Raw genomic sequence first — 27,465 nt, 5'->3', positions numbered from 1 at the left:
TTGCTTATGGCAGTAAGTGCACTGCATGTGCATCCTCTTGATAGCATGATTTTCCTTGTCCAATGGACCTTTGGCTTCTTGCTTCTTTTCCTTCAAAAGTTTCCTGTATGTGGCCATTCTCTTCCAACATCTAGAAACATCATGGTTATCCAAACCACAAAAGGAACATGCAACTCTTTCCCCATGCTTATGTGGAAATTTACCATGCTTTGCAAAATAAAAAAGAATGTGTTTAAAACTAGATTTATACTTGCCTCTTTCACCTTTATTGCCTTCATGAGGAGGTGAATTGAGTGAAGAAGTAGCTCCCTTTGGAACACTATCAATCTCTTCAAGGTCATCAGAGTTTCCACAACTCTCTGGTTCAAGTGTGTGCTTCTGAACACCTGCATCCCGCAAATGATGTTTCAAGCCACTGCATTCCTCTTGGATACAACCTTCACACTTCTGAGGTAGAGGACATGAAACGAAACTCCTTCTTGGGACTGTTTCAATGGCCTTCATGGCAGCTTTCGAACTCTGTCCATAAGGTTGTCCATAGCCAAGACCCAAATATTTAGGCCTTTCCTCAACCATTATTGGTTCAAAAATACCTTGTGCAAGCTTTCCCAAGCCCTTTCCTCCATAGCCCATCTTGGACATTAGCTTGGAACCTATGCCTTTAGTATGTTTTTCAAAATAACCAATACAAGCATTCTCAGAAGAATTTGAAGACAAACTGGAATGGCTTACCTCTTCTTCAAGCTGATACTTGACTAAGGCTTCTTGGGAAACAAAGAGCTGTGACTCCAACTCATGCATCCTCTTCAGGTTCATATTTGCAATATGAAGTTGCCTCTCCATTTTCTGCAATTTGTCAGAAAGCATCTGCTTCTCTTCCTCCACGGAATTCAACTGCTCTCTAAGTATGCTGCTCTTCCTTCCATCCTCATACATTTCTCTCACCATATCCATCATGATGAACAAGTCTTTCTTCATGTCTTCATCAAAGACTTTTGTGAAGAAAGGAGAATTTGAGGACTCACTTGAAGAAGTTGTCATTATGCCAATGAGCAAAAAACTTCAAACAAGAATAGAAAAGAGCTTTATTCAAGCAACCTTTTGCAACAAACCTCTAGTGCTTCAAGGACTGCTTTGAGGTCCCCTGGGATAGAAGAATGCCTTCAGCCCTTCTCCTTCTTGTCCTTCCTCGACTGAGCTATCAATAGCTTTCCCTTCACCTCTGCAAACTTAGAAAATAGTCAGTCTACAAACAAGCATACAATCAATCAGACCATCAATCCTTGACTGTCCAAACACCTTTAAGAGAAGCAATCTCTGCTCTATCAATCAAGCATTCTGATATAACCTTCTTAAAGGTGTGGTTAATCAAACTTGAGCTCTGATACCACCTGATCTGAAAATGGGGCACTTAGGATTCTTGTCTAACTTACAAGAACCTCTCCCACTTCCAAAGCTTTAAATTTTCCCAAGTCTTATTGATTAACCAATGCGGAATTAAGAAATGCTTGAAATTATAGGTGTATGCTTATATTTATTGTTGGTTGTTTATGTGCTTTAAAATCTGCTGCGTATGCTGTTATGTAAATACATACAATAAATACTAATGCAACAATAAAAAAAAACACACAGAACAACAATTTAATTAGGAGTTCACCCACAACTCTTGGGCTACGTCTTCGTGAGCTCTAGTTAATTCAACTAGGCTCTCTGGGATTATGGGATAAGTCCTTTTTACAAGCTCTTGGCTCAACTCCTGTTTTTTTACACCAAAATAGTGGGTTCAGACACCATGTTATCCCCTGGCTCTTGGTTCTGGCTCTTTGGCTCTGACTCTGGCTCTTCGGCTCTGGCTCTGGCTCTGGCTCTTTGTCTCTGGCTCTTTGTCTCTGGCTTCTTTCTGCCCTCTATCAGTTCACAGCCTTCTTGGCTTTTCACTTGGCTTCCAAGTGACTCCCTTGGCTGCTCTTTTGCTTCTACACTGCCTCTTTTGCCTCAGCTTCCTACTTTGGCTTCACTTTCAGCAACAAAACCCCCAATAATCAACAACAGCAACCAACAACAACACAACAGCCATCAACAACCCAGTCTCTGTCGTTTTGTGGCTTTTAAGCCAAATCGACACTGTCTGTTTGTTTTCCCTTTCAGGCTCTTTGCCTTCCTGCCATAGTTCGCTCAAATCCCTTCTTTGAGCATTAGCAATCATTGCTAAACGCCCTCAGGGATGGATGCCACCTATTCCACAACGGAAGGAGCCACCGGCACTTTAAATCCTTCAGAAACAGTCGTTTCCTGTTTACACAGAGAACGTTGTAAAACATGGGAAAATCTGCAGAAAAACACTGTTCATCCGGACTTCAAATGTCCTTAAATCTAGTCTATTTCCCTATCGGGTCTGTCCTCAATCGCTATCGCAAGTCGCTTCGGCCTTGTTCCTTTGTATTTTAAAAATACGTTAAACTGTGCAAATATCGCAAAAAAAATGGTTTATGACAGATTTCAAATATTATGTGTTTTCATTTCAGAACCCTTTCGGGTCCAATTTCATCAGGTTGAGCACTTTTCCTTCGTATTTCGTTTATCCAATGAAAAACGAAAATACAAAGAAAATCGTCGTTTGACGGATTTCAAAATGTATTAAATCCAGTTCATATTGCCGTCAGGTCCGGCCATCGCTATCGCATATATAACATATAACATATAACCGCCCCTCTGTAATGCGTCGATGTGATATTGCGATGTGACAAGTCGCAATCGCAGATCACACAAGCCCGAGGCCTTCCCATACAGTATGGTTTATGCCAACGCCGATTGCGATCTGCCGATATCAGCGATCGCGGTATCGCATTGGCCCAGTCCCATTGCACGTTATGCCTCCGATTGCCTCCGCCTATCACCACCGATGCGATATGCCGATCAGATCTGGACTATTGATCGGCCAGATCCGACTGCTCCTGTGCAAACACTATTCAAGCCTCCAATAAGCTCGATTTCATGGTTTTCTTCATGTTTTTGGGTTTCGATAGTGTTATCCTTCAAGTATAAAACTTCTCCTTTTGCGCTAGTTATGAATATTTATGAGGATTTTGAAGACTTAGAGGGTTTTTAGGATCCCTTTTTAAGGGATTTTGCTCCTTTTTCCAAGGGATATAGGCAGCTTCATTTTATGGTAACTTCTGCGTCCTAAGTCATTTTTGGCCCATTCAAATTGCAGTAGATTCATAATGAGACGATCTGTGCAATGGGGCTAGTTCCAGGAACTTCCTTGGACTCTCATTTTCCTCATGAGGAACACTTAGACTTAGGAGTCTATCAAAACTCCGTTTTGGATCACTCCAATGTACCGTTGTGTATATATTGGGAGCCCCCTATACGTTGTTATCCATCCATAGGAAACCATGTCAGCTGCCTTGTAAACGTGATACACTGAACACAACATTCAGGGAGATTGCCTGCTGTACTTCTTGGTTCGTTGTGAGGTATTCTGCAGTTCACGGATACTTGGTGAAACCTTTTGCCTAGTTTTACCCCTTTTTTAATTTTGTTTTGTTAATTTCTAAAATCAATTAATTGACCGCGGAAAAACATCCTTCCTGTGGAAATAATCCTTAGTAAATATTAGGTTGATACTAATGGAAAAAGTTCTTGAGTCTACCAATCAAGGAAACCCCCCTGACGGGAATCCTAGTCCTTTTCCTTCTTTTGGAAATATTGGTGCTCCTTATATGGCAACGTTGTCCCTTCCTAGATTTACCATTGGTTTGCCAGTTTGGTTATTTTCGACCCCTATAGTTCTGAATGTTCAAACTGCTCCTCATTCTGGCTCTCTTCCACCTGAACCATACACACCTCTGGTTAATCTTAAAGTTGACCCTTTTCCTTCTTCGCCTATTCGGTCTTCTTCCTCTTCTTCTTCTTCATCTGGTGAAAACATGAAAGTTAGTAACCAGGTGGATAAGAAGAAGAAGAAAAGGAAGATTAAGAAGAAGAAAAATAAGCAAGGGGGCAACCAAGCAATCAATGCTACTGATGCAATTGATGTTGAGAAACCTTCCAATCAACCTCATAAAGTGAAATTCCCTTGCAAGATTTGTAAGGGTGACCACCTTCTTCGAGAATGTCTTGGTATTCCCAAGATATTATAAGTGTGGTCCACAGGTTCACATTGACCTTTGTCATCAACCTCTAATCATGTTGGTGATAAACCTTCAACTACTGACAATAAAACCCATGCGAAAAAGGGAAAAGTCAAATTTCCCTGTAGGTTATGTGAAGGGAATCATCCTATTCACCTTAGTCCTTTTATGGATAAATCCTCTAAAGTGTTGGATAACCTTACCGCTTCTCAACCTCATCTTCCGACTGGTTATCAGAAGCTTTCCCCTGATCCTCCACTAGTTGATCAAGTGATTAATCAGAGTTCATCCCTAGTCAATCCCACTCTCTCTAAAAGTGAATCCCATGAGTCTGTTCCCGACCAAACATTGGTTGAGAAAATGGTTGACTTGATTCCACCTTTAGTTGATTGTGTTTATCATGTAGAGAGTGAAGTTCATACCACTCAAGTTCTTCTGGTTTCTTCAGATTCCAAAGAATTAGGGGGAAATCCTCTTGTTCCCATGGTACAAGGGGGCGATCCTCCTATTCCCACTATACAGGGAGGCAATCCTCATGTTCCTGTAACACAAGAGGGTAGTTCTCCCATTCCCATGGCACCCCCTCCAAGTAGTATGGTCATTTCCTTTGGTTGGATTCAACTAGAAAGATATCGTCTTCCTTCTTATGTGCCCTTCTAGATCACGATGCAGGCTTATAATATGGTTGTACCTAGCATAGTTATAGATGAAGGTGTGTATGTTAGTATTATGTCCTCCACTTCTAGGCAAGCTTTAGGTTCTCCGTAGCTTGTGCTCGTTACCCAGAATTTGTTAGCTTTTAACAGAGGAACCAATCAACCGTTAGGGATCCTTCCTAAGTTGCCCATTACTTTGGGAGGAAAAACCATCTATCTCGATGTGATGGTTTTCCAAGGCCCTTTAGATTTTAATCTACTCCTTGGCCGTGACTATGTTTATGTCATGGGATCTCTTGTCTCTTCTCTCTTTCATGTGTTGTGTTTCCCGCATGAAGGAAGAATTGTGACCATTGATCAGTTGTCATTCGTTGGTCCTAATTCAACTCCCAATCAACCATCTTCCCTAAATGGTCCTTACACGCAAGTGGTATCTTCCCCGCCATAGGTTAATTATGTGGCCACCTATTCCATGCCCGCGTCAACTGATGATCTAGTCAGTGATATAGTGCATCATGTACTAGGGACATTGGAACATGATATTTCCATTAAATCCCTTAACATTTATCCCTTACAGAGTGTTGTTCTCCCATCTGATGGGAACCTCTTGGAAGCCATGGTCTCTTATAGTTCATGATCAAGCCCATGAGTATAGTTCTTTTACTATGTCAACCTCGTTAAAAAATGAAATAGGTCCCTATGAGGATAGTTCTTTTGCTGTGTCAACCTTGTTAAAAAATGAAATAGGTCCCCATGAGGATAGTTATTTTACTATGTCAACCTCGTTAAAATTGAAATGGGTCCATATGAGGATATTTATTTTACTATGTCAACCTCATTAAAAAATGAAATAGGTCCCCATGAGGATAGTTCTTTTACTATGTCAACCTCGTTAAAAAAGGAAATAGTTCCATATGAGCATGGTTCTTTTCTTGTGTCAAGCTCGTTAAAAAATGAAACAAGTTGTCAAAGCACAATTCCTTTTCTTGTGTCAAGCTCCTTAAAAAATGAAACAAGGTGTCATGAGCATGGTTCTTTTCTTGTGTCAAGCTCATTTAGAAAATGAAACAAATCCCCTTCCAATTTGAGTCTTTGATTAGATCTCGTAATATCCCAGTTGAGTCTTTCACTTGATCTCATAAGTGAACCTTCATTCCATCCACATATCAGTAACCAATAGTCTACTTAGGTGAATGAAATGAAGATTTGGGGGCATGTACCTTGAATTGAGTCATTATGCTGAGGGCATGCAAACTTATCTCAAGCATAGTTTTGTCTCCGTTTCAAGCTTGTGTAAAAATGAAACCAATCCCATGCATAGTTTATCTTTGTTTCAAGCTTGTGTAAAAATGAAACCAAATCCAAGCATAATTTTTTCTCATGTTTCAAGCTTGTGAAAAAATGAAACCATATTCAAGTATACTCAAGCATTGTTTCCCATGTTTCAAGCTTGTGTAAAAGTAAAACCATTCTCACTTACCTCTTGTGATTGCCATTTTTATCAACCTATTTTTTCCAGATGAGCCTTGGTTTTTCATTCCATCATCACCATGTCTTTGGCCGATCATACACTTTCACTTGGTTGTTTTACCCTTGCATGAGGAACATATGCGATGAGTGGTCATATTAACCAGCCTTTTGAACTTTACATATTTTGAGCAGTTCCATCGTGACCGAAACCAGTTGTTATCATTTTATACCACTCGTTCCTCTAAGTGGAGTCCTCTTTCAATGCTTTTCAGACTCCAAAAATATGAAAAGATTGTTGAGCACTTGTCTTTTCGAACTCGTAAAAGTAAATGAAAATACGTCTAATCAGTATAAGTTTAACCCTTTTCTGGACTGAGATAGACTTATGTACGAAAAATGAATCCTTGGTCATACGTGGCTAAGAGGTTCTCTTGGTTATCATTTTCTACCTATTTCAGATTCAAGATACTATTTACAAAAAGGGACCTTTGGAGTTTACTTTTTGCCTCTTTTTCAAACTGTCTAAACATGAAAAAGATGTTGAGTTACCCTTTCGTCGGACTCGTAAAACTTAAATGACGCAGGACTTGTCACCATGGAGAGACCGGGTTTCTCCTTCCTTAGACTCATTAAACTTACTAGGATGGATTCATCCAAAGGATGAACTTATACGACAAGCATATGGTATCCTCTTCAAGATTGTGATTAAAAATAAAGAGGTACTCGTTAGCGATAGTGGGGGAAAATGGAAGTAAACATGTCCTGTATTTTGTGTAAAGGCAACATGTCGCTCTTGAACATGACACTCATCTGCATCTTGTGTCGGGTTTGGGATATCCTCTCTTCACCACTTTCCTTCCTAGGTTTGGGAAATCCATTTGCCTCTGATTCGATCACCCCTGTTGTCATCATGACCTCTGATTCCATTTTGAGTCAAGTGCTGCCGAACTCCGGAGTCATGTCGCCGATATGTTCAAGAGAAGTCTTATCTGCAAAAGTCAAACCTCTTATACCTATGTGACCCTCTCAGCAAAAATCCTGAATCATTGTTATCATTTTGAGATATCCTATGTTTCGTGTCGATGATGTGGGAAACATTATGGCCCTCCTTCAACGAATCACTTCCTATTGACTTCAGCTCATTATCCAGGAAGTTGATTTAGAAACACCCTTTAAGTACCTTGGATTTTTCATGCCTCAATGGAAAATTATTCATGTTTGATGACAGGCTTACATCATTGGCCTTCGATCGAATGATCCGGTAAGTGTTCGAATTCAGCTCACATATTCATACTTGTAGATTGTACTAGTTTACGTTGAGGGCCATCGTCATTAGTGGTGGTTTCTATCACGTCTGTTAAGGGTTTACATTATTGACCGGTAATCAGGTGGTTTCTACCATGTTCGACGTCAGCACATCTATTCACATGGTTAGATTCGTACTTCGATCGAGATATAGATGAAGATCTTGGATCTCATCTGTTAAAATCCAGTTTGCAAGGAGTTATTAAGTATTCATGATTGTATACATGATCCTTTTCATATGGATGGCAACATCCATGCCGTGGATCCTTAGACATGATCCTTTTCATACAGATGGTTGCGTCCATGCTGTGGATCCATAGACATGATCCTTTTCAGACAGATGGCTGCATCCATATCGTGGTTTCATGTATTATATTTTGATGCCTATTCAAATGTATTATCAGGCATATGTATATATCAAAGATATCATATATTGTATCATGTTTGATTGCAGGTCTCCTGATAGTGGTCTTCCAAGTTCCTTGCCTTAACTGATAAATAACTTCAACCATCACTTCTTGTTCTGCTTCCATGCTTTAGGGGGCATCTGTTACACAATATTTTATCACATTCCCAACTCTGTATCCGAAGTGTTGTCCTTTGTACCACTTCCGTCACAAATGTCGTAAACAGTCAAAATCCGTGTAAACTCATTCACCATGAATTATATGCTCAATACATCCCTGAAGAGATGGAGAACTAATGTCTTGAAGAAATTCTGGAAAAACTTGTGAAGAGCCCTAATTTACAAGACCAATACTACTTTTAGTAGGTAAATCTATGCTGGTAACCTTTTGTCTAAGTAGTGACTAGCACTAGCAGCGTGACTTTTGATAGGAAAATCTGCGCTAGTCCTCTTCAGGTAGTTTCTACAAAAATGGAGCAAAAGCTTCTCTTACTAGAAGCCTCAAGAACGATGATATGCTAGTTGTTAGATGAAGATATGGTCGACTACTCCCATTTAGAGCCCTTGATCCTACCTTTAGGGATCTCACCTTTGGGATAAGGACCTTCTTCCCCCTTTGGTGGATCTCTCACTCCCTCTCCCTCACTATAAATCTGTTCTTCACTTTCCTCAATGGGTTGGTCATTGTTGGTTGCCATTCTTCTGCTCAATTGTGCTTGGATGTTGTCATTTTGGTGAGAGAGGAAAGGAGATCTTGTTAAGTTTGGCTTGGACTTGGAACCATCCTAAAGGAGGCCTTCAACATCAAGGCACTGGTTCCAAGTCCTCTTTGATTTAATCATTAATACAAAGCATGTTTTACTTCCCATAAAAACTGGTTCCAAGTCCTTTGGGAAGTAAAACATGCTTGTTAAGTTTGGCTTGGACTTGGAACCATGCTTTGTATCTTTGATTTAATCATTAATACAAAGCATGTTTTACTTCCCATAAGCTTGTCTATGATGGTTTTCTTAGTACAATACTCCTTGATTTGTTGTATAACTTATATTGGAATGCATATGCTATGATCTCTCTTGTTGTTGTCTTTTGATCTCTCTTGCAGGTATTTGGACGCAAGGAATAGCGAGGAGCGAGCCTGGGAGCTAAGGGATCGGGATCATCATCAAAGGTCAAGCGCATAAGAGAGAGGTAGGCCATCTCCCTTTCTCATTTGTCATTCTGATTTAGGTTAGGGAAGTTTGCTTGTTTTGTCACGGTTGTTACTAGACCCACACATTGGGCTAGAGGGATCGCTTCTATCCGTAGAAGGGATTGTTTGGATAACATCGAGTTGTGGCACAAGCCACATGGGTAAAGGGTGATGTGGCATGCAATAACGACATACCACAAGGTTGTAATTTAGGGCCACTACAATAATATGGAAATGGGGAAGTATGCCACGTGGGGTCCATGTGGCAAGGTAAGGTGAGGTGGCAGAGTTTGCTAAATAAATCTTTGAGAAGCCATAACTTTTGATTCTGGAACCCAATTGAGGTAAAATTTTATACCACCAAAATCATCTCAATGAGGCAAACAGGATGGTGTTGTTTGTTTTGAGTTTTGAAGAGTTCAAAAAATGTCAAAATCTTAGACCCCATTTCCACAACAAATAATTGGGAGTTGGGTCAACACAGTAATCACTTCCTTGGGTTAGGGTGGAAAGCGGGTGTGTTACAGAGTGGTATAAGAGAAAAGGTTCAACAATGGACCTTTGGAGATCAAATGAGGCCTTTGAGTAGTGTGATAAATGTTAGAAATTGATTGTGGTGATGATTGATTTTATTGATGCATTTTCATTATGATATATGCACATAGCATAGTACTAATGATTTGATATGCTTCTATTAATATTGATGTACTAACTTGAAGTGTATTGTTTCACCTAGCCTTACACCAACAAACTCTTAATAACAAGCCAAGGTGATGATTTGGTTATATATCTGAATTTTGTTTAATCTAACAATTACATGTGTGTATGACAACACATAACAAGATAAAAAGATCCAAGATAAATGAGGACCAAAATGGTGCAGTATAGTTCTAACTTGTCACAACATGCTCATGAAGAGGAAAGGAGAATTGATCAGAGAAGAGAGGTAGGATCTCTTGACTGGATGGATACACCCAGAAGCTTAAGGGATGAAATAAGGAGCTGCAAGGTTGACAATGAAAATATTTTCAGAGCACATGAGAGGCAAGAAAAAGTGAATGCAACCATATTGCAAAGCCTCTCAGGCTTATAGAGGCAAAAGCAGTATGAGTTAGGAGCTAGCCATAGAGGCAGGCATAGTTCCATAAAACAAGAAGAAAAGAGTAACGGAGTAGATGAGAGCAAATATAAGAAAATGAATAGGTTATCAAGTGAGGACACCATAAGAGGGTTTACTCAATTGGATACCCAAGAAAAGAGGACAAACCACCATAGGCAACTGTAACAACCCTGGTGAAAATTCCATGTAACAAAGTTAATAAAGGAAAAATAATACCATGGTGATGGGACACGTATTCCAAGTTGAATGTTAGGAAAAAACATAGTTATGGGGATCACTTATGATTAATTAACGATTGTGGAAATTGGCAAAGGCATTGACAAAGGTTTTGGAGAGTCATGAGGCATTAATTGGCATTTTATTTATGAAAATAATGGAAATTAGGAGAGAAGGAAGGTGAAAGGTCACGGGTTTCATGTGAGGAGGAAATGAAGGAAAATAATGGAAAATTGAAGAAAATAGAGGCCTCATTAATAAAAAGGCTTCTGAGGATCAGTTTGCAGACTTTTTTTAGTTCAGTTTTGGAGCTCTCTCTCTATTCTCTCTCTCTCATACTCTTGAACAAAGAGTTTTCTTGGAGCACTCTTGGAGGAGTGTGGAATACTTGGAGTTTTGGAGCAAGAAGGCAATGGAAGAGTAGGGAAGCACAAGAGGACATCGGGATCAAAAAATACAATGGGTTTTTTTTGTAGGTACTGAGTTGCATGTATGGTTTCCTTGCTAGTTTTGGCATGCATGACATATACATGTGGTTTCTTGGTTATGATCTGTCATTGGCATGGAGGAATGCCTGGATTGACGGTGGATTGCTTCTCCTTTCCATTTCCTAGATAGCCATGGTGTTGTGGGTTGCTTTCCTTTTATTTTCTAGTTGGTTCTTATGTTCCTTTGGTTGTGGGTTGATTTACTAGTTCCTGGAAGCCTTGGTTGGACAAACGCTCTGGAAGCCCTATAACAACGTGGGTTGAGTTACTAGTATTGGAAGCCTTGGTTGGAAAAATTCTCTAGAAGCCCTTGTTGGGTTGAGTTACTAGTCCTAGAAGCCCTAGTTGGACAAACACTCTGGAAGCCCGATGACAACTATGGGTTGAGTTACTAGTCCTGGAACCCTGGTTGGAACAAACGCTCTGGAGCCCTGAAAATCTTGGATAGAGACCAATCTGGTGATGGTTAGTGATGTCCAACTGTGAGGTGGAATCACTGGTTGAGGGTTAAGGTGGTTTGGCCTCTTGAAGCTTTGGTTTGGTTTTATTATATGTGTTCCATGAGATCCCACATTCATGCTTGGAATATGGCACGAGGGTTACTGGATGGAAGAGAGATTTGGTTCAACCTAGTCTATGGTCGGGTGGTTCATGGAAGTCCCAAACTTGGTTGCATTTTGCATATGTTAATAAAAGATTCTTTCCTCTTGTATTTGATGGGTAAATATACTTGTTTATATGTGGTTTTTATGGCTGTTATATCCTTGCTATTTCTGTTGGTTATATGTTGGTTATGAGCATGTTTTATGATAATGATGATGTATGGATCTCATCATGTTTTGATTTGTAAATGAATGGACAATGAATATATGACCTAATAGATGATAATGAAACTAATGTGATAAGGAATCAATGTTTCTTAGCGATTCTCAGATAAGTATGAGACCCATATGCTCAGATATGTTATTATGACTTGTAGAATGCATATTTGTGACATGTTTGATGAAATTCTTGTCATGGCTAGTAGGGGTCCAGTCAAGTCATTCTTCAAGTATTTGCATTTGTATCATTGTTTTGATGTTACTTTTCATTTCAGGAAGTTCCATGAATTTCTGGGCAGTGGCCTGAGACCTAGCCCTGAAAAAGTGGCACAAAATTCGGGGTCGTTGGCTCGAAACTAGCTGAAAAAGACCCCAGTTGCTCACATGCCCTTGCTATGAGAGCGACCAGAGGGCCCCATTTGCATGCATGCCCTTGCTGTGAGAGCGACCAGAGGGCCCCATTCGCATGCATGCCCATGTCATGGGAGTGACTAAGGCTCTAGGGTAGTGACATGTCAAGTTGTCTCAGGGGTTGATCACCTGGAAGGGTTGGTTGGCTTCTGTAGGTTCTGTGACATGTGGAAAAGGTCAGATTGGTTATGTTGTGTCAGTTCCACTTCCTTAACTGTACATGGGGGGTTGAATTATATCATATTAGCCTCTCGTCGCATGTTTACCCCAACGGACCGGTTAACTTGGGTAAATGTGGGAGGAGGGTGTTACAACAACGATCTAGTAATGGTCATAGACACCATCATCATCATCACAAGACAAAAGGAAGGAGTATGTACCAAAATAATTCAAGAAGGCCAAACCCCCTAAATTTGATGGTGAGGTGAAGAAAGGAGAAAATGTTAAATCATGCCTGCTTGGGATGAAAAAGTTCTTTAGAGTTCATGACTACTCTAGGAATATGAAAGCAAAGGTGGCTACCTTTAGCCTGAAAGGAAAGGCTGACATATGGTGGGAAGATTTACAGAATGTGAAAGGCATAAAGGAAGAGGAGTTGTCATGGAAATAATTCAAGGAATACTTTAGAGACAAATACCTATTCGAAAGGTATTTTCACAACAAAGCCAAGGAGTTCTATGAACTCAAAATGGGGTAGATGACTGTTGAAGATTATATCACTCAATTCCTGGAGATGCTATGGTATGTGCCTTTCCTCAAGGAGGAGAAGGAAAAAATTCAAAGGTTTATTACTGGGCTACCATAGTCATTTAAAGACATAATCAAATTTGATGAGCCACAAACCCTAAAGGACACTGTCAAAAAGTTAAAGACTATTACGAGCAATATAGGTTTAGGACAAAGTTCAAGAGTGATTGGAAGGTGAGAGATGGTCTTAAAAACATATAAAATGGGCATAATAAGGAGTGGAGGCTCCAAGATACAAATAAAAGGGAAAGTGCAACTCCAACTAACCAAGGCCAACCCCAACAAAAACATAACTCTTTTAATAAAGGCTGAACTGACCAAGAGGCCAAAAGCTATGCTGGAGGACCATATAAATGTTGGACTTGTAGGGAGAATCACATGAGAAGGTATTTCCCATAGCATAAAAGTGATGGATTGAAACTGTATAATGTACGGGAGGACAAGACAGTTCAGGAGGTGGCCCAAAGTGTGCTCAGAATCTACACAATGTTTGATAATAGACAATTTGACCACCAGGCATCCATAATCAAGATAGAAGGCATGGTTTACGATCAAATTGTATCTATCTTAATTGACCCGAGATCAAATTATAGTTATATTAGCCCAACAGTTGTTGAACAATGTCGATAGGCCAAAGAAGCGCATGACGAATTGTGGTTGGTCCAATTGGTCACAAGAATGAAAAGCAAAATGGAGCATTGTGTAAGAGCGTGCCCATTAGAGACGAGTGGCATACCAATGACTGCCTATCTTAATGTAATGCCTCTAGGGGAATATGATGCGTTGTTGGGAATGGATTGGTTGTTCCTACATCGCACCTAAGTGGTCTATTATGAAAAAGGGATATAATTCCTTGATGAGATCGAGGAACGAAGACTATTGAAGGGAAAATTAAAGCCCATATTAGTAAGGCTAATCATTGTTGTGCATGCCAAGAGGAGTTTCCGAAAGGGATGCATACTATTCATGTTTCAAATCAATAGTAGTATGAGAAATTGCAACAATAATAGTTTGTTAGAGCACCCAATCTTGAAACAATTTCAAGATGTATTTCCAGAAAAAAAATTCTCAGTTTGCCTCCCCATAGAGAAATGGATATTTTTATTGAACTACTCTTAGGGCTAGCTCCAACATCCAATGCTCCATATAGAATGAGTACACCTGAATTAATTTAGTTGAAGCTACAACTCAAGGAGATGTTGGAAAAATGTTACATAAGGCCAAGTGTGTCACCATGGGGTGCATGAGTCTTATTCATGAAGAAGAAGGATGGAACACTCAAGTTGTGCATTCATTATATACAACTGAATAAGGTAACCATTAAGAACATGTATCCCTTGCCAATAATTGATGATCTATTTAATCAGTTGCGAGGAGAAACAATCTTATCCAAGATTTATTTGAGATCAGGATATCATTAAGTGCACACTAATGATGAAGGCATCCATAAAACACTTTTTAGGACGAGGTGTGGACATTATGAGTTTGTGGTAGTGCCCTTTGGGCTTACTAATGCCCCTGCAACTTTTATGTGCTTGAAGAATAACGTGCTACGTACTTATTTGGATAAGTTTGTAGTGGTCTTTGTTGACGATATATTGGTCCATTCAAAGACCAAGGAAGATCATGGGGAGCAATTATCAGTAGTGTTATAGTTTCTAAGAGAGCTTAATCTATATGAAAATCTTAGTAAATGTGACTTCTTCTAGTCACAAGTCCATTATTTGGAACACATTGTCTCAAAGGAGGGGGTAGTCATTGACCTAGAGAAGGTTAAGGCCATCATGGAGTGGCCAACACCAAAGAATGTGTTTGAAATTAGATATTTTATGGTGCTGACAGGCTATTACAGAAGGTTCGTTAAGAAATTCTCCAATATTGGTTATCTAACCACTACATTACAAAAGAAGGGGAAGAAGTTTGAATGGATAACTAAACGCGTTGCAAGATTTGATCATCTGGAGTAATTGCTCACTAATACACCAATACTAACAATAACGGGCCCAAAAAAAGCTTTTATGGTTTGTATAGATTCTTGTAAAGAAGCACTTAGTGGAGTCTTGATTCAAGAAGTTCAAGCGGTGTGCTATGAATTGAGAAAGCTAAATGAGCATGAGAAAAACTATGTAACTCTTGACCTAGAGTTGGTTGCCATCATTCATGCATTACATATGTGGAGGCATTACCTCCTTGACAAGATATTCATTTTAATGATTGATCATGGAGGGCTTAAGTATTTGTTTGACTAGCCTAAACTAAATGCTAGGAAAGCTATATGTATGACCATAATCAATGATTTCAATTTAAAGATTAAGTACATTAAGTGTAAAGAGAACCGAGTGGCTGATGCACTCAATAGAAAGGTGCATATGTGCCATATATCAACCGTAATTTATATGGGTCTAATCTCAAGGAAAGGATTGAAGCGGATAGACAATAAGACAAAAAATATCAACAATTGAAGGAAAAATTGCAACAAGAATATGGAGGGGTGCAAGACAACGATTGCACACTCTGTAAAGATGGACTAGTAAGATTTAAAAATAGAATCTATGTGCCCAACGAGAGAAATATGAAGAATCTCTTATCAGAATAATTCCATGCAAATCCATATTCTAGCCACCTAGGCTATCAAAAGACACTAGCAACCATCAAAAAGTTTTATTACTAGCCTGATCTAAAGAAAGAAGTGGCCGATTTTATTTCTAAATGCATAGAATTCCAGCAAGTGAAGGCCAAGTGCAAGCACCCAACTCGATTACTATAGCCTATTCCCATTCTAGAATGGAAGTGGGAGGTAATTTCCATGGACTTTATAACGGGTTTTCCAAGGACTTCCAAGCAAAAGAGTGCAATCATGGGGGTGATTGACAAATTGAGTAAGGTGGCTGACTTTGTGGCCATAAAGTCCACTTACACAACAAGGGAGGTGGAAGAATTTTTCATAAAATAAGTTGTGAGGTTGTATGGAGTACCCAAGAGAATTGTCTCAGATAGAGAAGCCAAATTTACTTTAAAATTTTGGAAAGAGCTAATTCTCGACCTAGGGACAAAGTTGACATTTAGCACAACATACCATCCACAAATGGATGGGTAGAAAAAGAGGACAAATAGAATAGTAGAAGATATGCTTAGGAGGTATAAAATGCACCAACCAAGGAAGTGGGAAGAATACCTTCCACTTGTGGAGTTTTCTTATAATAATGGTAACCGAGAATCATTGAAAATGAACCCATTCAGAGCTCCCTATGGGAGGAACTGCAATACTCTTATCAACTAGAATGATCCAGTGAATAGGATCCTCATTGTGCCTGATATGTTAAAAGAAATGGAGAAGGAAACATAAACTATTAGAAGGAATTTAAAGGTCGAACAAGATAGACAGAAGAGATATTCATATCAACATAGAACACATAAAGTGGTTGAAGTTGGGAGCATGTATACTTGCAAGTTAGGCCCAAGAAAAGCTCCTTGAAAATTGAGTCATGTGCAAAGGTGTCACCACAATTTTGTGGGCCATTTAAAGTGCTTGAAATAATAGGGCCAATAGCCTATAGACTGGCCTTTCCTCCACCTGAGTAAAAGTTCATGATGTTTTCCATGTGTCCTTGCTTAAAATATACGTACATGATGCTAATCATGTGATTGATTGGTATGTGCTATAGGTAGAACCAAAGGAATAATTCCAGCTAGAACCTCTACGCATCTTAGACCAGAGGCAACTCACTCTCCAGAATAGAGTAATAGAACAAATCAAGGTGCAGTGGAGGCACTTTGGGCCCAAGGAAGCGACATGGGAAATTGTTGATCAGATGCGAGCAACATATCCCTTTTTGTTTGCTGAATAAAGAAAACATAAATACAATTGTACAGGGATGTGTATATAAAGCTCTAGATATATTTTGTTTTTTGGCTTAAACCCTGTTTCGTTTTATGTTCAATTATATTACACCGAGGACAATGTTCCTCCAAAAGGAAGGGGTTTGTGACAGCCCTGGAAAATTTCCTCTTATTGTAAAAATTATCTCTATTTTGTTAAATTAAAAATCACTGAGAAATTGGGCACTAGTTCCAAAGTTTGGAAAAGGAAAATTTGCTTGAGGAAACCTAGTTGATATTAATTTTGGACGGTGTGCTTTGAATGAACATGTGGCACAATAAATTCAGCCAAAAAAGAAATGGCTGGGAACCATCCGTAATTCTCTGGAAAAATATGTAGAGAGAGAATCAAAATTAAATGAAATATGGCTGCGCTGGCAAACAAAGGTAATGAAAAGCATGTGCCCACGAAATCCAGAAACAATGGATGTAGCCTTTTAATGGGAGGAATTAATGAAGGGAGCATTGCATCTGCACAAACAAAAGAGGTAAGTATATCCACACATCGAGAAAAGCCATGACTACATGCAACCAAAAGGGGAAAACAATGGAATTAGAAAACATGGAAGATAATTATTTAAGGAAAGGATGGTGAAAAGAAAATGGAGAGAAATTTGCTATGATAGAGAGAGTTTGCTCTATAGCAGCGTAGAAGATGAAACCACGGTGAGTGGCTTGCTAGCTGAGATAAAAGAGCTTATAGAGCAGTGGCTTTCATTGAGGTTGAGGAAACAACTAAGAGTGGATTGCCTAAGGACTGATGAACCCACTAGGAAGTTTGCGAACTGATGAACCTACTTGCCAGGAGGTAGACACTTAAGCACTTCTGTGGCTAATGAAACCCTAGGTGTGGCTTTGGGATGGGAAACTAGTGCTTGCACTCATTGAAGAACTACCTAGAAGGGTTATCTCCATAATCCCATGGTAGCTTGTTTGTTGATGAACCTTCCCATGCTTTAAAGGAATTCTTCTCTTGGTGATTAACCTATGACTTCCTGTGTTGTAAATAACCTCTAAATTGATATTGATTGAAATAAAATCTCAAAGGTGTAACAACTGGAAGCTGTTGAGAAGGCCTAGGGAGTGGTTCCCTGATGATTGTATTTTATTTTTGAATAGCTCGTGGGTAAAGGTGGTGTAGCCTTTGAAGACCCGGTTTCAGTTGAGGTGTTAATTTTACCCCTCTAAGCACTCCTCCTCAAGCACTGGAATTTTGATCGAGGTTGACAACTGTAAGAAAGATTAACTGCAACTCGTCTAAGGTTGGGTGGAGAGTTGAAGTCCTAATCTTAGTTGCTAGTTTATTTGGCTGCATAAGATAAGTATTTACTTGTGCTTCTTATATTTGAATGATATGTACAAGTTTATCGTACTGGTTGCATGCTTATGCTGTTAATGAGGAATGTGTTTCTTGTGTGGATGAGGGATGTCAATTACCTGTATATATTTATGAGGAGTGATTGAATTTTTGCATATGCTTGAGAATTGAATCTCAGTCATGAGGAGATGGTGAATCTCTTTGTTTATTTCCCTGAATTGACGAATATGTTTTGCTAGCATGTATTGCTATTAATTCCTTTCTTCGCTTTGTGTATGCAAGCTATGTTGCATGGAAAGAAATTCAATTATGTTGTGGTTGGGAAGCTAGTTGATTTCTTTGTGACTTTGAGAAGTCCACTTAGAGGCATGTTCTCAGTGTGTTTCATGGGAGAGTTGTTGGGCAATTTAATTGACTGTTAAATTACTTGCATTTATATGTCAATCTGAGTACGTGAGCTTGTGAAGTACACTACACCGTATGTGCTAGGAGATTAGTTTTCAATATTTATTCATCACTGAAATGAATTGGAAACTACAAAAGGAAATTAGATTCTTTAATGAAAGTACTAAGCTTTTGGAAAGAAAATTAATGTTAAACTAAAAAAAACATAAAGATTAGTGATCTAAGAAAACATGACATTTTACACTATGAAAGCATGGAGATTTTGTTCTAAAACTTACAAACTTTAATCTATGGAATCATGAACATTTTAATCTAAGAAAGCATAAACATTTAATCTATGGAAAGCATGATTTTTTAATCTATGATAAGCATAAACAATTAATCTATGTAAAACAAACCATTCATGAGAATATGAAAGAAATGGAAAGCATCTATACTATTCTCACAGATCTCCAGGGGGCGCTCTTGAGGACTGCAAGGTGTTGAAAACTCAGATCAAGAGAAGAGATTTAAATCACCAATTTCATTCAGAGTTGTGCCATATTAAAAAAATTACATTCAATGAAAAAAATAGAGTTCTTCTCCTTCAATAAGCAACAACAATTACAAATTAAGATCATCCTTGACATCTCTGATCATCTTTGACATCTCTGATCATCCCTCCTCTCATCAAAGAGACTGCAATTTATAGAATTTTGAGACAATTAACAAACTCATAATTTTCTTGCTTGAGTTTTGGTCATGAGATCAAATCAAATAAAATTTCATGGATTTTTGGATCAAATATCAACCTAGATTTGATCAAACTTATCTCTATGCCACGAATTTTCTAAAGAACAACTCGTTTAGGCCTTTTTGTTGATTGTGCATTAAATGAAAAATTGAAAAACCGTATATCCACGTAATTTGCAAAATAAGGCTCCAAAGAACTTTGAAAATCTCTCAAATGGTAACGAATTTGAGAAAATTGTTCATTGACAACCTAATTGGGCCCGTGCGGAACAAAACCCATGTTTTTTTGTTTTTGTTTTGTTTTGTTTTTGTTTTTGTTTTTGTTTTGTTTTTTTTGTTTTTGTTTTGTTTTTTTGTTTTTTGTTTTTTGTTTTTTGTTTTTTGTTTTTTGTTTTTTGTTTTTTGTTTTTTGTTTTTTGTTTTTTGTTTTTTGTTTTTTGTTTTTTGTTTTGTTTTTTTGTTTTGGTTTTTTGTTTTTGTTTTGTTTTTTGTTTTTGTTTTTTTTCTTCTTGAAATTCGCTTTAATTTTCTCAGAAAATGTGTTTGAAGTTGATTGGTCAAAACTGATGCGCTTTTCCCTTGATTTGATGTTGGAGGTCCACACGTGCGAGCTGGGTGGAATTTAACCAATACAAATCCATATTGGAGCTTATAGAAACCAATTCCAAGTGTTGGATTTCCTTCTAGAGTGGTGCTACTACCTCAACCATGGAGATAGCTATGGAAACTTGACAAACCTGCAACAACTTGAACTTGCTAAACTGTCATTAGTAAAACCATACAAAATTCTTCTTAATTCATTAAAAATAATGAAAATAATAATAATAAACCATGTAAACATGTATGCGGGAATTTGGCGCATTCATGAAGAAATGTGGTTAAAAATAATGACAATGGGTGAATGGAATGATGCGAAAAGGGATGGTTTCATCAGCAAAATCATGACAAGTTGGAGGCCCAACAAGAGTTAATGACCATAGTTCTATATTCATCACAACGAATTTTGGGAGTAATATGTTTGTGTATTCAAACGATGTTTAGATGATGTTTTAAACACCTTGATTCATGGCTTCCATGGCCATAGTACGTTGAAAAGGAAATTGAAAGATATTAGATATTCATCCTCAATCTCATTGAAGGCAAGTCAATATTCAATTAGTAGTCGAGTTAAGAAGGCATCGACCTGAGAACAAATTGCAAGAGAATTAAAAATTTTCCAAGTGTAAAAGGCTCGCATAATAGGATGAATTCACCTGTGGGACCTGCTAGGTTTTGGGGTTAGGAAAGTCGATCGAAATGCCAAACTTAGGATGAGTGTGAGCATGACTAACATAGTACAAGCTGAGTAGTCGGGTGGGGCCGTAGTTAGGAGTCAGGCTAGTCGACCTCAAAGCTAGTGTTCACATGGAGTTGCGCCCAATTATGAGTTGTGGTCGAGTAGGTTGGGGATTGAGTTAGTCAGCTAGGCCAGGAAGGTCGGGGCGTGGAAGAAAGTCAGAATAGGGCCAAAGCCCATAGTGGGACCTAAGTTACATGGGGGAATGATGTGGTGCCAAGTAGGCATGACACTTAACAACCAAATTTGGTCTTTTGGTAGGCCCAAATAGCCAAAAATTGATGACACGTGGCACCCCCAGAGGAGGCCATGTCATTGCAATGACATCATCCCAGGTCGAGAGTTCGAAAAATCAGGACTCGATGGGTATTTGAGAGACTGAGATAGTTGGGAGGTCAGTGGGCCAAGATTCAGGACTAGGGGCTGGGACCCTAGGCATTGGCGTAGATCAATGACTGTGATGTGCCATTGTTCGGATGGTGCATATGAAATGCGGACACCCCCCTTGATGTTAGTGGGGAGGGAGGGCAGGTGGTATTCACACTAAACCTCCGTCGACGGATCTGTAAGTGTGACGTCATGAAGAAGGAGGTCGTTCGATGAAAACGGTGAAATCGTGTTCCAAAACCAGGAATGCAGACCCCTTCCCTATGATGTGGCAGAGAGGGGGGTATAAATTGCACCTCCTTCGTTGATTTGTAGTGTACACCTCCTCCGTTGGATTGAGTGGGGGCGAGACCCACGTTAAATTAAATATGAGAACCTTATTATATTATGGTTGGCGCCTTGATATGGGGTATGGTGGACCCATTCACCATATGTAGCCCCTATGTGTCAAGTCGTGGCACAAGCCACATATGTAAAGGGTGATGTGGCATGCCACAAGGCTGTAATTTAGTGTTGCTGCAACAATATGGAAATGGGGTAGTGTTCCATGTGGGCTCCACGTGGCAAGGTAAGGTGAAGTGGTAGAGTTTGTTAAATAAATATTTTAGAAGCCATAACTTTTGATTTCAGAACCCGATTGAGGTAGAATTTTATATCGTCGGAGTCGTCTGTTTTGGGTTTTGAAGAGTTCGTAAAAGGTTGAAATTTTAGACCCCATTTCCATAACATAACATTGAGAGTCGGGTCAACACAATAACCACCTTCTTGGGTTAAGGTAGAAAGGGGGTGTATTAGAGGTCGTGTGTGATTAACTAGGGTAGGATGAAAAACAAAAACTTGACGAGAAAAAAATTAGTAAAGGGGAGGAGGGGACAAATCAAAGTAAAGTGTGCTTATATCAAAGGCCACATGAACGAAAATAGAGAAAAAAAACTTTAGACTCATGGCTGAAGCCCTGTAACATAAAACCTAAATACAAAAAACATCCAAAATAATTCATACATATTAAAATATCATATTAAATAAAATATAAATAATTCATACCTATTAAAATATCATATAGAATAAAATATAAAAAATTATTGAAAAACTTAAAACTATATATTTAATCATATAATTAATTATCTATATAGTTTTAAAAATGTGATACAATATATTTAAGGAATATAATAACAATGTACTTAAAAATTGAATATGGTAAATCAAACCTATTTTCACAACTTCCGAATGATTAAGTAAAAACTTATTTTCGTAACTTTTCGAATGGAACTTTTTGGCCAAAAAAACTTATTTTCATAACTTTTCGAATGAAACTTTTTAGAGTGTTTAATTATATCTATTTTAAAAACTTTTAAGGGAGACTTCTTTAAAACCAAATGTTCAATCGATTTTACTGCCTCGAATCTATTTTCAAGATTTTGAAGTGAGAGTGCTTAGAAATTTTATCTCGAGTACATTTTAAGTTAAATCACAATTAGTTGTTAAATTGACGATTGACTTGGTAGAAGTGAAATTTATATTAGAAAATCAAAACTTTATTTCCAACACATTTCAACTTAAAATTGAATCGGTGGGAATTTGATTATTAATTAGACATATTTTAATTTAAAATCATAATTAGTAGTTAAATCGGTCATGTAGTAAAAGTAAAATTTATTTAAAAACTCAAAATTTTATTTTTAATATATCTTAATTAAAAATAAAATTATATATATATTGGTAGATCCATCTTAATTTCAGATCTATCAAGTATTGAAAAAGATTAAATTTTTGGAGGTGTAAATCTCTTTTTGAATGAAAAATTTAAAAAAATGTTTATGCGTATCAGAACTTGATAGATCCAGAATTAAAATAGATCTAGACTTGTTTAATCATTAATTATAATTATATATTATATATTTTATTTTTATATCATTTGACCAAGTTCACCAAAAAATATCATAAAATTAAATTAAAAAATATATATATTTACGCCGTAAGGCGTTTCCCTCTGAAATGGACTCCCCCAAATGCCTTTCTGTCCTAATCGTAGTCGTTAGATCTTTTGTTAGACGATTGAACAAAAATCGGCGGTCTAATTTAATAAAAAAAAATGTTTTAAAACATTAAAAAACCTTAAAAAGCGTTATTAGGCCAATGAACAATGCTCTCCGCTTGACATCTGTGCGCTTTTTATGGAGGAGTTCCAGAGAGAGTCCATTTGAATTCTTAGTGGAGTTTATGGCAATGAACTCCAGCGCCGGCGAAGCCTTTTCGTCGCCTCAAGGATGGCGTTAAAGTCCCTTTTGTTGGCGAAATCGGGTGGGTATTTTTGAAGGAGGCAGTGAAAGTATGGTTGCGAAATCCGAAGAATTTGGCACTGTTAATATGGGGTATTGCTGTGGCAGTATCTGGAGCTATTCTTTTTTTGGTTTTGGTTGGCTTTCTTAACAGGATCGTGCCTAAAAAGAGTGAGAGGCATGCCTGGTTTGAGGTCAATAATCAAATTCTAAATGCGCTTTTTACCATGATGTGCCTTTATCTACACCCACAACATTGTTATCATATTTTACTTCTCATTAGATGGAAACCAGAGGACATTGTCAATCTTAGAAAGGTCTACTGTAAAAATGAGACTTACAAACCTCATGAGTGGGCACACATGATGGTAGTTGTGCTACTTCTGCAAATAAATTGTTTTGCATAGTATGTGCTCTATGGTCTGAATTGGGGCTATAAGAGATCACAGCGTCCGGCTATTGGAGTGGGTTTGTGCGTTTCTGTTGCAATAGGCGCCCCTATTGCAGCTGGTCTTTATCTTATCCTGAGTCCTCTTGGGAAAGATTACGAAGCCGAAGGTGATTTGGAGACTACGGTTATAAGTATCACTGATGCAGATGCAGAGGCAGATGTTATTAGGATAGATGATAACTCTGTGAAAAACAAATCTACATACGTGCAGCTTGAGAAGAAATACTCTCTTCTTAGAAGAGGTAGTAAAAGAATGGAACCTAAACCGGAATGGCAGGGAGGTCTATTTGACTGCTGGAGTGATCCTTCTGTTGCATTTTTTCAACATTTTGTGGGTTCTGCGTTTTTGGGTGGAATATGGATAGACTGGGGTTTGGGAACATGTATGTGCACATAGTGACCTTCATTTTGTTGTGCATGGCCCCTTATTGGATCTTCACCTTGGCTGCTGTCAATATTGATAATGAGAATATTCGGGAAGGTCTTGGTATCATTGGGATCATTCTTTGCGTGTTTGGGCTTCTGTACGGTGAGTTTTGGAGGATTCAGATGCGGAAGAGGTTTGGCTTATCTGGAAATGGCTGCTGTTGTGTGCAGCCTAATGTGACAAATCTAATGCAGTGGCTTTTCTACGGTGTTTGTTCTCTCTGTCAGGAGGTTCGCACTGGAAATTTCTATGAGGTCTGTGAGGATAAACTCTATTCTAAAAAATATCTTGGCCAAGATTCACAAGACCTGAGAGATGCTTCACCGAGTTTGGCTCCGTTGGGTCATGAACCAGGATCACCAGCTTTGAATTCACCCTCTTGGGTCAAATCAGACATGTCACCAAACTTGAATGCTCAAGCTTTAGTGTCGCCAGTTTTGAGTCCAGTGCATTATTCCATTGAAAACTCTCTTCCTCCACAGGGTATGCCCCTTGTGCGGGAAGGGTCGACATTTCCTTTGTCTAACTTTCTGTCAGCAGAAACTCATATTACGATTTCTCCAGATTCAGAATTAGCGGATGCACATAATGTGGCAGCTCAAACAGAAAATCTAAAGAGGGACGGGTTCTGCGTTTTTAGTGACCTTCATTTTGTTGTGCATGGCCCCTTATTGGATCTTCACCTTGGCTGCTGTCAATATTGATAATGAGAATATCCAGGAAGGTCTTGGTATCACTGGGATCATTCTTTGCGTGTTTGGGCTTCTGGACGGTGGGTTTTGGAGGATTCAGATGCGGAAGAGGTTTGGCTTACCTGGAAATGGCTGCTGTTGTGGGCAGCCTAATGTGACAGATCTAATGCAGTGGCTTTTCTGCGGTGTTTGTTCTCTCTGTCAGGAGGTTCGCACTGGAAATTTCTATGAGGTCTGTGAGGATAAACTCTATTCTAAAAAATATCTTGGCCAAGATTCACAAGACCTGAGAGATGCTTCACCGAATTTGGCTCCGTTGGGTCACGAACCAGGATCACCAGCTTTGAATTCACCCTCTTGGGTCAAATCAGACATGTCACCAAACTTGAATGCTCAAGCTTCAGTGTCGCCAGTTTTGAGTCCAATGAATTATTCCATTGAAAACTCTCTTCCTCCACAGGGTATGCCCCTTGTGCGGGAAGGGTCGACATTTCCTTTGTCTAACTTTCTTTCAGCGGAAACTCATATTACGATTTCTCCAGATTCAGAATCAGCGGATGCACATAACGTGGCAGCTCAAACAGAAAATCTAAAGAGGGACGGCTATCCGATGAATGCACCCATTCCCCAGAGACTGGAAAAATAAGAATAGGGCATTAACGCAATCATACTCCTATGGTTGATGGCTGGAAGGTTAAATTGAATTACCCTGGAAACTTGTCCAGTATTAAGATGCATCTAGACATTGACTTGTTCTGTAGCTTTCTGCAGTGCCCATTGTTACAGTTTACACTTCAGGTTTGGTTGATTCTTTTCTTTATTCGATACAGTGGTTAGATAGAAACGTTCATTGGCATTGTTCTTTAGTCCATGAAACCTTACCTTACTTAGAAGGGGTTGATTGGTGCAGGAACAACATTTCGAGCTTTACAGATCATCCATCCGTCTTTTATGTTGCTCCACGGACTGTGAAAGTAAGAAATGTGAGATAAGAGCAGTCAACAGTTCCTCACTGATGTATATTTGTCTGCAAATACGCAAAATATGAGATTCTGATTTTTAACTGTGTTGATGCAATTTAATTTTGCTTTCTCATCTAAATTATCTGACTGAATCCTCTGTAGTGAGTTAGTAATATATTTTGGGACAAATTGCATTACCTGTACTGAACCACATCCTAACATGGAATATTGCTCATGTATGGTTTGCATTTATGTTCTGTACATTCAAATTTACATTATTTATGGTTCTATGGACAAAGCTGGATAGTTCTTTCTAATTCTTGATCACTATGTGGATCCAATACATTGAACTTGGAGCATTGCTGACAAATGAAGAGGATTTTAAAAGAAAAATTATGCCTTCATCTGATCTACAACCTGTGAGGGAAATTTTACTTCTATCTAGCTCAGGCTGCCTCTCCATAAAACACTACCTTTTGGTAGCAAAAGTGGAAAAAGGCAAACCTCTAGAGCTGGAGGCGAATGAAGAGGAGCAGGGCAAACTTTCTAGAGCTAGGAGGGAATGAAGGGGAGCAGTGGGAGTCTAACATAGGTGGACTAAAAGTGAGTCATGTTCGACTCAAGGAGACAAGGATGAGCTGGTCTGGTGATTCTCTACCCCCAGACTCGGTTTCAATGCAATGCAATGTTTGTTAACAGATCGGCCTGATGGAATCTAATGGCAGTGGAAACCACTTTGGAAAATCAAGTCCCCACTAAAAGCATGAAGCAAGGATCTTCATGTGGCTGGCCATATAGAACAAGGCCCTACTCTGTGTAAGTACTACATGGTACAGAAGAGGATTGGACATGGGCCAAGTCGATGTACTTTATACAAGCTGGATGAGGAAGCTATAGGAGATCATCTTGCCCATATTCTTCCCCATTGTGGGCTGGAATGGATAGCCTGATACGGGTAGGAGGTGCTGGGCAAGGTGAAACTAAAGTAGTAAGTTTTACACAGTGGCAGTAGAAGCCAGATTTAAAAGAGTTCAAAGCTTTACTCTTGATAGTTGGGAATTTGGTTTGCAAGGAACGTTGACGCTTTTGAAGGGAGATTCATCCCACCTTTCCAGTGTGCATCCCAGCACAGATTTATATTTGCTAGTTATATAACTCTTCCCAAAGCAATGCCTGAGAGGCAGCCTTTTCACGATTTTGACGGAGCAAGCCAAGGATCTCCTCCCAAATATAAATATAAAGCAAGTGGCATAATTTTTTTTTAAGACACCCACTTTTTCAGGGTCAAGGCCAGATTGGGAGAGGAATTTGACAGTTATGCTGAGCTCCTTGCTTTGAAATTGCTTATTAATATACTTTGTAAAAAGGGGTTCAAGCTTCAGATTTTTGGTGGTAATAAATTCGATGAAGGGTGAATTTACGATGGGGAAATGGTCTTAATTCTGATTTTTGATGAGTTAAAAGGTCGATTTCTAACTCCATTTCTTTTTTCATCATGCCTACAGAGAACTCAACTCTGAAATTGATCTCTGGTGACTCAATTGGTGGTAATAAATTGGATGAAGGATGAATTTAGAATGGGGATCTGGTCTGAATTCAATCTCTGGTGACTCAATTGATGGTAATAATTTG

The 27,465-nt window shown here is 38.7% G+C and overlaps 1 pseudogene across 1 annotated transcript in view; it reads left to right on the top strand.

Moving 5' to 3' along the window:
• Nucleotides 1-27,249, top strand: part of LOC149158004 (uncharacterized) — a 33,821-nt pseudogene extending 6,572 nt beyond the window's left edge. The window contains exons 2-3 of the transcript XR_016261226.1: nt 23,260-25,669; nt 25,782-27,249. The product of XR_016261226.1 is annotated as an uncharacterized LOC149158004 (transcript). The remainder of the gene's footprint in view (nt 1-23,259; nt 25,670-25,781) is intronic.
• The last annotated feature ends 216 nt before the right edge of the window (nt 27,250-27,465 follow it).

Source organism: Pinus tabuliformis, chromosome 5_2 (assembly GCF_031772625.1).
Source record: "Pinus tabuliformis cultivar Carrire ecotype Pingquan chromosome 5_2, CPIR1, whole genome shotgun sequence".
Lineage (NCBI taxonomy): Eukaryota > Viridiplantae > Streptophyta > Pinopsida > Pinales > Pinaceae > Pinus > Pinus tabuliformis.
Note: the sequence above shows the minus strand (reverse complement) of the source record. Positions and strands in the feature narration are given on the sequence as shown.